General features: G+C 24.0%; 1 long non-coding RNA gene across 1 annotated transcript; it reads left to right on the plus strand.

The window, feature by feature from the left end:
* Window positions 1–5541: 5541 nt before the first annotated feature.
* LOC149519186 (uncharacterized) lies at window positions 5542–6673 on the plus strand. The gene is made up of 2 exons (XR_016341936.1): window positions 5542–5937; window positions 6272–6673. It is a non-coding gene; the product is annotated as an uncharacterized LOC149519186 (long non-coding RNA).
* Window positions 6674–11856: the final 5183 nt, after the last annotated feature.

Here is an 11856-nt window from a genome sequence, read left to right on the forward strand (position 1 = left end):
TAATAAATTTAACGGTATTTGTGTGAAAAAATGAAGCTAAATTTCTCATTTAGCAATGTTTGTGTGCAAAATTGCTGCTAAATTTAGTGGTATTTAACACCGCTAATTTCTAAAATTTAGTGGCATTTCTAAGCACAAACACTACTAAATTAGGAAATTTATTTATTTTTTTTAATATTTACTACTATAATTAACTAAAAATAGATAAATTTTTTAAGTTCATAAAAAATGATTTTAAATTCTTAAACTAAATATTATAAATATTTAAATATCTAAATATATAATTTGTTTTAGTATACATGTAACACAAAGTTTAATACAATAACATTCAAATTGTTTTAGTACATTAACTAAAATTTTAAAATGTATAAAATTGATGAGCACTTAGATTTGGAGCACAGACAATTATTGAATTTTAGTATGTTGTTGCAAATCCTACCAAAATTAATAGAAATTGCAAGAAAATAAGTTATATTAATTTAGTTTATACATGTACAAAAAAATTCTAAATCTATCACTAATTGATCTTTTTAGGGTTATTATTATTATTATTATTATTATTTTGTGTGTTTTCTTCACAATAACCTTTCTTCCATATATTTACTTGCAGGCTATAGTTCTTGCAAATATGAGTTTATTTCCTAACTTAAATGCAAATCAATTCATGTAATAAAATTAGATGTTAATTACATTATCTTTTCCTTTTCCATGGTCAAGTCTATTTCTCTTTCTACTCTTGTTATGATGCATTGAGAACTTGAGATTTAATATTTCTTATTGCAAACAAGCTAAAAAGTTTTCAAAAATACAGTAGAAAATTTCTACATTGTAGCTAAAAATTTCTACTAGAATGATTACCTTTTTTTTTCATATGAATATATCCAACATTTTAGATAAGGAAATTCTTTTTCTTAAAGGAAAAATTGTATAAGGGTTTTCCCTTGGTTTTCCCATATCATCCCTTATTTTTAAGGTATTCTTTTAGTTAGAAACATCTTTTTCATTTGGGTTAAATACATATTTGCTCCTAATTTTTAAAGTTTTTGTCACAATGGTACCTAAAGAAAATTTTGTTACATTGGTACCTAAACTTTCAAATTATTATCATGTTGGTACCTCGAACTAATGCTATTAATTAATTTTATTGTTGCCACATGAACATCTAATAAAATGGTAACACGGGTCAAAATATCCAGTCAATGCCACATTATAATTACTAGGAAAATTTTAGAAAAATTCTAAAAAATTTAAAAAAAGGAATTCAAACAAATTTTTTTACAAATAGAAAAATTCTAAAATAATTTTTAAAATTTTTATAAAATTCCAAAAAAATCAAAAAATTTAAATGAAAAATGAAAAAAATCTAAAATTTTTTTAAAAATTCCAAAAAATTTGAAATTTTTTTTAAAATTATAAAAAAATTCAAAAAAATCTTTAAAAATTCTAAAATTTTTTTTAAAATCCTAACAAATTTTCCAAAATTCTAAAATTCTAAAATAATTTCAAAAAATTTTAGAAAATTAAAAAAATTTTAAAATTTTAAAATTCTAAAAAGTTCAAAAAATTTTTAAAAATTTTAAAAAAATTTTAAAAAATTTAAAATTTCTAAAAATACTTTTAGAAATTTTTAATATATTTTAAATTTTTTTTAGAATTTCTTTTCAATTTTTTTAAGTTTTCAAAATTTTTAGAATTTTTTTAAAAATTATATTTTTTAAGAATTGTTTTAATTGTTTTAATTTTTTTGAAATTTCTTTAAAATTTTTAAATATTTTATAATTTTTTTCCAAAATTTGAAAATTTTTTAGAATTGTTTTGAATATTTTAAGTTTTTAAAATTTTAAAAAAATTTTAATATTTTTTAGAATTCTTTAAAGTTTTTTTTTATTTTTTAATTTTTTTTGAAATTTTTTTATGCTGACGCAACAATGATAATGTGGCATTGACAGGACTTTTTTACATGTGTTAAAAAGATATTGGATGTTGATGCTACATCAGCAAAGTTGACTAATGACGTTAGTTCAAAGTACCAACGTGATAACGATTTAAAAGTTTAGGTGCCAATGTGACAAAAAAATTCTTTAAGTATCAATGTGACAAAAATTTTATAGTTCAAGGGTCAAATATGTATTTAACATTTTTTATTTTCTAACTGCTTTTCTTTGTTCTTTATTGATTGATGAATCAAACCCACTTTAGTACAATTATTATTAACACAAAATATAAGATCAAATGGAAGTTTCACTTCAACCCAGCTATTGGATTGCTCTTGAAACTCCCAGAACTGATCTATTCTCTACTCAAATTGTCAAGTTGTTTTTTAAACAAAGTATGGGCACCATGAAAGAGAAATAAGAAAAATAAGACAGCTTATTGACTAAGGGACCCACATGAAAATTTCTATATTATGGTTGAAAATTTTAGAGACAAACCCAAAAAACCATAAAAAAAACTAAAAAATAAGATAGTTTTTTCATTTGACATTACTACAAAAGAGAAAGCTAATGATCATAAATTACAAGTCAACAGTATCAAAACTGACACTGAAAGATAGAAAAGAAGAATAAACATACCCTAAATGCTAAACACTAAGGAAAGATGAAAAAAGTTTTCTTCAACATCGTAGAAACTCCTGCGAACAGAATAGGTTGGTGAACTTAACTTTTCTTAGTTCCCAATTTACTTCCAAGAGTTATGAGGATTTTGCAATAGTGAAATGCTTATTATAAGCATCCATAAGGCATTTTAAGAGATAATAACATGCTTATCAACAGAGCTTGAACCAGATTAGAATAAGTGGTAAAAAAGGAATGACCCATTTGGAATTCTTGGGAATTTTAAAAAATTGACCCAAAATGCAAGTAAGCTAACTAGAATTTTATAGAAACGGAAGAAAATAATATGAAAATTAACTAAAAAATGATTGAAACTTTGCAGAAAATTAGACAAAAAATGCAAAGAAATCAACCTATAACGAGTGGAAATGGTAAAAAAGTGTAAAAGAAAAAAAAAAAAGGAGAAATGGTAAAAAAGGGGTCAAAAAGGTATGGTATTTGAAATTTAGGGAAAATTTAACGGCATTTATTAAAGAAACACCACTAACTTGTTGCCTTTAGTGGCATTTGTACTTAAAAATACCATTAACTTCTTGCTTTTAGCAATATTTTTATTTAAAAACACCACTAACTTCTTACTTTTAGGTGCTTGGAGTGTTTAAAGAAACTATTTAATTGCATTTTCAATATAAACATCATAAAATTTATAAAAATCAATGCATTTAACGGCATTTTTAATAGAAATGCCACTAAAATTTTTTTTAAAACGGTGCGTTTCTTTTAAAGAAAATTATATTTTATATTTAATAAATTTTAATGGCATTTAGATCAACAAACACCGCAAAAAGTATGCTTTTAGTGGTGTTTTCAAACATAAACGTTGCTATAAAAGAATTTAGTAAAAATTGCCACTAAATGATTCTTTTCTTGTAGTGAAAGTAAATGATAAAACTTGACTCAATCAAATTGGTCGCTAATTTTAAATCTAAAATCCAACTCAAAATTATGAAAATCAAAAATCAAAATGATTGAAATATTAAATACACAATTAAATATAAAATTATCAAATGAATTTTATTGATTAATACCTTTAAATCACACTTAAATTTAGTTGAATTATAATTTATAATAATATTTTTATATTAAATATAATAGTGATAATTAATTCGATGAATTTCAATTCTTTTGAACAAATATTATCTAATATGAAAACCTTAAAAAAAATTTTATATAACAATGAATATTTTTCAATTGACATAAAGGAGAAAATGAAGAGTATACAATATTTTTTCCAAATAAAAAAGTTTCATGTAAATTCTAAAGAAATTTGAAACCAATACATTTATATATTTGTCATTGAACATCCTATAGTACTAATCTTCTTTATCATATGAAAAAGATGAAATTATGCATAACCGATCAATTTTTTGTCTCATTTTTCTACTTTGGATAATCTTTCATTTATATTTCCATCAATTGAATGTAATTGTACATTCTATTAATTGAAAGCTTAATTTTTATTTTATTTAAACAATTTTATTCTACATAAATTTTTATTATATAAAAATATTAAAACACATCATTTAAAAAAATAAAATAAAATAAATTCTTAATCTTAGTACTTGTCATGTTTTATTAAGAAAATTTCAATTTTAAGAATAACAAACTTGTTATGTAATACCTGTACAATTCATAATGGTTTTATTTTCAACATAAACAAATAAATTTTCTTAAATAAATGTAAGTTTAGCATAGACATATTTAAAAAAATTAACCAAAAATAATTAATTTTACTTCACTTAATAATTTTTTATTTAAAATAATTACGTTAGGTCGTTCAACCACTAAGATGACAACAAAAGTGAGCAATTTAACAAATTTTAGAAAGATTAAATAATCTTCATATATAAATTAATCATATATAAGCATATTAAGATAAAAGTTTAGAGAAAATTAAATCAATTATTGTTTTAATCAATGTGAATAATTTTTATGATAATTTGACAGAACCTAATCTTAAGTTACTGGTAATTCTATCATCTCTTAAATTATTTAATTTTACATATGAAAACTCTAATTAAATCGTTCAACGAATCCCATAGTACTAATTGTTGGTGGATGAGGTACAATTGATTTATATTTGATTTGATGTTTCTTTTTGTTCATGAGAATAACAATTATAAAACTCTAAAGGAAAAAATATAAAAAAAATTAATTATAAAAGTTATATTAAAGTGTAAGAATTATATATTAAAAAATTATTTCAATGGACTAAAAATATTTATTTATGTTATTAATGATCAAATAATCAATACAATTATTTTTATAACAACTAAAAAGGCAAACTTCATATAGTTATTTTTATTCCTATCTATATTAAATTTTGATATTATTCTATTTGTATTTTCATTTTATGTGAAAAATTATTTTACTTATAAAAAAAAAGTTTAATAATAAAAATAAAATCATTTAAATTAAAACTTATAAAAATTACTAATTTAATCAATCACTTTTAATATTTTTAAAATTAAAATTTTATTAAGGATTTAGTCAATCACCTTTAGTATTTTTTTAGTTTAGTTATACAAAAAAGAGTCTAATGATAAAAAATTTGATTTAAATTAAAATTCATAAAAAAAATTACTAAAAATATTTTAATCAATCACTATTAACACTTTTAAAATTAAAATTTTAAAATTTTAAGTAGTTTAATTTCTCATAAATTCTATTTTTAATTCTAGTTGATTTAAATTCAATTTAAATAAATTAATAAAAATTATATATTTAAGGACAAATTTATTAATTTAAAAATTTATAAAAATATTTAATTGATTATTATTAACAATTTTAGAGTTCACACTTTTATATATAGATAAATGATAAATGATATAGAATAAAAACAACTATTTTGAATTTTCTTCACTCCATTAAGTCTCTCTCCAAAATCTTTTTAATTTTTTCAAGCCAAAAAATATTGATAAAAAAGACAAATTTAAAGACTCACACTCAATTTACGAAATATTAATTGTTGTGATTCAAAAGTCTTACAAAAGTCATATCACGTACCAGAAATTGATTCTTTTGTGTGAAAAAATTGGTCCCAAACGTTAATGCAGTCATTTTCCTGGAAATTTCCTCAGTTTGCCCCAATAATTTAGAAATATTATTAAACAATCGTTGAATATAATGCCATCAGTCTTTTTTTTTTTTCCACAACAGGCTTGAAATTTGCCTATAAGTAGCAGTCGAGAGAGGAGGTTTTCAACTCAACCTGCCTTGTGATAATCCAAAATGAAAGCATTATTTCTCCTAGTATGCTTTCTCTTAGCTTCCTCTCTCTTTGTTCCCACTTCCACCTTGGCTCGAGAGCTGGTTGAGAAAGGTACTAGCAACTAAACTTTAAGATAACTTTATATATATTTTTCTCATAATAAAATTGGAGATATTTTCAGATTTTATTTGAACCATATATATATAATTAAATCTTATAACATGTTAAATTCGAGATTAGTTCAATTAATTAATTCAATTATCTTTAACATATGGCATCTAGTAAGTTTAAGATTTCAATTTCATCTACAATCACTTTTTTGTATCTCGAATTTGTGATTTTTTTTTTTAAATTCTCAGCACTTTGCTTTAACTAATTACATTGAATTTATTTATATGAATGATTTTAAGAACATGGACATGGCATATGGCTGTTAAATTTGCAGGCTCCGTTTCCAGTAATAGCCCATTTGTGCATGGTGGAGCACTTGATCCTAGGAAACCTGTGGCTATGCGTGGGCGTGGATTGCTTGCCATAGTTGGCTATCCCCCACCGCCTTGCATACCCACTTATAGGCACTGCTGGACTGCTGCAACTACACCATGAAGGTCGTCGAAAAGCTATGGAGGATCTATTCCCATATGCGAAATTACAATGGGAATTTCATAGCTAATAATAAAGTTGCCCCAAAGCAATAACCAGATCATGATCATGAAGTTGCAGTCGCCATGATTTGTATTTTGAAGACTACTACTACAACTTTGTTTAGTAAATATGTGCCATAAGATAGTTCTCAAAGAGCTCAGTTCTTAAGGTCCAATAGATCAAAGCAAACATTATCTTGCAAGTTGGTGTAGACCGTCACAGACAACTATAGCTTTTCATCTAAATGAACCCAAATGCTTGTCCCAACAAATTCCAAAGAACTAAATGAATGTCATCTAAAACAAACTAAAAACTAAATGGAATTTTTGGTCTTTTCACAATTCCATGCAAAACCCATCAAGAATCTACCTGTATTTTATCCAAAAATTCAATCTTCTTTCCACTAAATTGAAATTAGTGACATTATTCAACAGAAAAATTCGCAAAGATTCGACTCTAACAACAAAAACCCATTTCTTTTCTCACCATGTGCAACAAAAATAACACAACAATTATTACAAAAAGAAATGAACAAAACAGTTAAGAGCCTTGAACGCTGCATAAAAAATTGAGCTAAAAAATGGAATCGAAAAGGATTGCAAGAGAGAGTTGAGGAGGGTAGGAAAGAGTGGTGACTCACCTTTTTGGGAGAGCCGAGTTGACTTTGTCAATTTGGGGAATTTTAGGTGGTTAGTGGAAGTGCTGTTAGGGTTTTGGCTCAGGCGAAGACCCGGAGAAGTGTAATTAAAAAAAAAAAAAAACGTTGAATTTTAGCAAATTGGATTGTAGGGAATTGGGAATGGTGAAGTTGGGTTGGGCTTCATTATTAAGTGAGGCTGGAATGACCCAATAAAAATTGGCCCAAATATGGAAAAATCCAATTAAGAGTTGAAACCCAAACCCAAATTTCTTATATTTTGTACAATAATTAAATTTAAAATCACATTTTTTTCAAATTTAATTATGAGAAATTACCTTTGACGTTTTTAAATTTTACAAATAGAATTATCAAATTGACACGTATCTTTAGGTAGTGTTTTGTATAGGATGATCATTGTAAAAATTATGATGATTCAATATGATAATTAAATTATTATATTTGGTAAGCATTTGGTGATTTTATGTGGATGTGATATTAGATTATCGATAGTAATTAAATTACTATCTTAGAAGATAATCTAATTCTTATATAAAAATATGAAAAAATTTTACCACCGAAGTAAAATAATATATAAAATTAACAATAGTCAATTTTATTCATTTAATATGTGAATTAAAATCATATTGCATCTTAAAATTGTAATTATTTTATATTATAAATTTTTATATTTTCAAACTAATATTCATTATAACAAGTTCAAAATAATTTGTATATTTGTATTCTTTTAATATTTTATCTATAATATAATTTTTTTATTTATGAATTTAATAGATTGATTTCATTTTCTAATTTAAATATTTTTAACATAATTTATATCATAAAAATAAATTTACCTATCAATAAATATATTTATTAATTAAATAATTTATTAATATTTTATTATAAAATAAACAAATATTACTAATATTTTATAAATTATTATCTTTAAACAACCATAAAATTATATAACTATTGCAATATACATTATTATTTTCATACTTTTAAACAAAATAATATTTGATTTTTAATAATATCAAATACAATGTACTTTTAAGAATTAATCATTGACAACCAAACAAAGTGATTTCAAATCATAAGTGTTAAGATTACCTTTATAATAAAATTACTCCTGTAATTATATTACCATAATGATCTTATAAAAAATACTATATGTTACCATAAGGTATATTTAAGGTTTCGATTATTTTAATGAAAAATATTTTTCAAAAATTAATTTTCGTATTTTTTGTATTTAGATAAAAAAAAAAAATCAAGTAATCAGAAAATCATTTTGTTTTATTAGAAACAAAAAAAAAAATCATAGAATCCAAAGCATGCCCATTTGACAAGGTAAAGATATTATTTACTTGCATGGATAAGTTAAGAGCCAGGATGCCATGAGTTCCTTCACTTTCTTATTGTCATCAATAGCATAGCCTTGGTAGTCAGTGGAGCACTGGTTCATGTGGATTGTGGACTTGTAGTAAAGACGAGAAGGAAGGAAATGTTAAGCATGATATTTAACAAACAATAAAAATTATTTTTTCTAAAACAATCCAAACAATAAAAAAAGAAATTTTTTGGAAAATACCTTTTAGGAAAATTTGTTATTTTCTGAAAATCTTTTTCAAATTATCAAATGGAGCTTTAAAATTAAAAAAAAAATCATTAAAAAAATGAAATATATAAAAATCCCTTTAATTTAGCTTATAAAATTAAAAAATTATTTAATTTATTTAAATAATCATAATATATTTAAAATATAAATAAAATGAAAATTTCAATAAAAACAAATCACTTCAGTAAGTGAGGGCTCACTGGATATTTCAGCATCACATTCCTTTCAAAGTGGCATCACTTTTTATCACACTCTACAATTTCTTAATCTTTCCCTTTCAATGGTATTTTTTATTTTTTTTTTGAAGAGTTTTTTCAATGATTTTGTTGCATCTACATGACTTTGAAATGGTCAATAAAAATGTGTGTTATTAAGAGATAAGATGTGGACGTTATTAATTTTTAGATTAATTGATATGTTATTTTAGTTAACGCTTGAAAATTATAAGTTCAAAAGAATTTATACAAGTAAGCTAAGAGATTTATGGATTAAAAAAAAAAAAACAGCCAAAGTCTTTGAAAATTAGTTTTACCTTCTGAAAATCTAATGCAGGTTGTTTAACAAAATGTTTCATATTATATATTACGAAATTGATGAATGCATTTTAATTTTACAAATTTTCTCTTAAAACTTATAAGCTAAGTTAGATGATTATTAAATCAATAACTTAATTCAATTAATTCATATAATTATTATTAAAAAATATTATCTAGTGGATCTTAAATTCGAACTTTTAACACTTGAGACTTTTTCTTTTGTACATAAATTAGGACCTCAATCGTATAAAAATAAATTAGATGATTGCCATATGTTTATTTAATACTTAATTGATTTATTAATTTTCATAAATGCAACATAGTAAAACACACATTAACTTTCTAAGTTTGTTTGTAGAGTTCTAAACTCTACCTTCAAATGTATAAGATAATTTTATCTTATATATTTATGTATTTTTATAGAAAAAAAAACAAGTATTTTTAATTTTCTTCACCCCCTTAAGTCTCTCCAAAAATCTTTCCAATTTTTTCAAGTGAGAAAATATTAATTAAAGAGACATATATGGAAATTCACACCCAATTTTTGAGATATTATTTATTTTTATTCAAAAGTCTCACAAAAATTGTATCAAGACATGGGAGATCGATTTTTTCGTGTGAAAAAATTAGTACATCACGTTAATGCAGTCATTTTCATGGAAATTTCATAGTTTCTCCCTTAGTCAATTTTTGTCTTTTGTTTGTACATTGAATTTTAATTGTTTACTACAATAATTTAGGAATGATATCACTAATCTTTGAATAGTATGCTATCTGTTTTGTTTTTGTTTTTTTTTTTTTTTTTCACGACAGCCTTGAAATTGGCCTATAAATTGCAGTCGAGAGAGGAGATTTTCAACTCAACCTGCCTAGTTATAATCCAAAATGAGAGCATTATTTCTCCTAGCATGCCTTCTGTTAGCTTACTCTTTCTTTATTCCCACTTCCACCATGGCTAGAGAGCTGGTCGAGAAAGGTAAGAGCAACTAGTCTTTTAGATAACTTTATATATATTTGTTCGTAATAAAATCAGAGATATTTTCGGATTTTATTCGAATCATATGCATATATATATATATAATTAAATCTTATAACGTATTAAACTTGAAATTAGTTCATTTAATTTATTCAATCATTTTTAAAAAATAATATTCAACAAGTTGATATTTAAATGTCATCATTTCTAATTTCTTTTTTTAGTCCAAAATTACGATTTTTTAAAATTTTTCAGCACTTTGGTAACTAATTACATTGAATTTATTTATATGAATGTTGTTAACAACATGGACATGGCATATGGCTATTGAATTTGCAGGTTCCATTTCCAGGAATAGCCCATTTGTGCCTAGTGGCAGAGCACTTGCTTCTGAGCATCCTACTGTATGTGCTTTAAATCCTAACAAACCTTGCCTACCCCCTCCTAAGTGCAAGCCATATGAAAAGAATTGCAGTAACGCCTAAACCTAAACCAGCGCCTGCAACTCCATCTGCACCATGAAGGTGGTAGAAAAGCTATGGATGATCTATTTCCATATGTGAAATTACAATTGGAATTTATAGCTAATAATAAAGTTGCCGCAAAGCAATAACCAGATCATGATCATGAAGTTGCAGTCGCCTTGATTTGTGTTATGAAGACTACTATTAAATATGTGTAAGAAAATAGTTCTCAAAGAGCTCGGTTCTTGAGACTTCAATGAATTTGGAAGCTTTATATTTTATGAGAATTAAAATAAAATAAAAAGGTTTACTCCTTGTTACATAATTCGAAAATTCATTGAATTTTTTTAGTCATTTTTTAAGACAATTTATTTGTATTTAATTAATGGCTAAAATACTAAAATTGCCCTTGAACTATTCAACTCTATTTAAGTAAGTCTCACTAATTTTGTTATACCTAAATGAATTATTATCCTTTCATTTATATTGATATAAACCCTTATTTTAAATAAAATATTGATTTATATTAAAGATTTATTTTAAAATAAATTACAAATTAAAAACTTATTTGAGCGTAAATTAAAAATTAAAAGTTTATTTAGATATAAATTAAAGGTTATAAATTTATTTAAATGAGATAAAACAATAAAATTTAATATATCAAAACAAATAATATCTTATAAGTTATAGAACGTGATAGACATCTTGTAGATCAAAAATAAGTTAATTAAAACTTTTAGTCTTTTCAATAACCATACCTTGAAATCACAATGAAAGGCAATGGATTTCCAACATTACAAGTCAGTTCGGCGGCTGAAATAGTAAATGATGCCTTAAATTATAAACTCATACAGTGAACAAAACACAAATAAGATATTCCTTGTCTGGTAATTGTGTGATAATAACATTGGCATCTGGAAACCAGATGAACTATATCAACAATAATGGAATATTTATGGTTCGTTACATGCGATTTTCGGATGGATTGATAGGTAGCCATCACTCAACTATATTACAAACTATATATAATATGAATGAAAATTTTAGGGAAATGAACAGAATAATGTAACGAGAAAAAGCTTCATTCAATCTCTTAAGATATTTCCAACTATTCGCAGGACAGGGACAACTGAATTTTTCAGCAGGATGTC

Source organism: Durio zibethinus, chromosome 4, assembly GCF_047325235.1.
Source record: "Durio zibethinus cultivar Kanyao isolate XHJ-2024 chromosome 4, ASM4732523v1, whole genome shotgun sequence".
Classification (NCBI taxonomy): domain Eukaryota; kingdom Viridiplantae; phylum Streptophyta; class Magnoliopsida; order Malvales; family Malvaceae; genus Durio; species Durio zibethinus.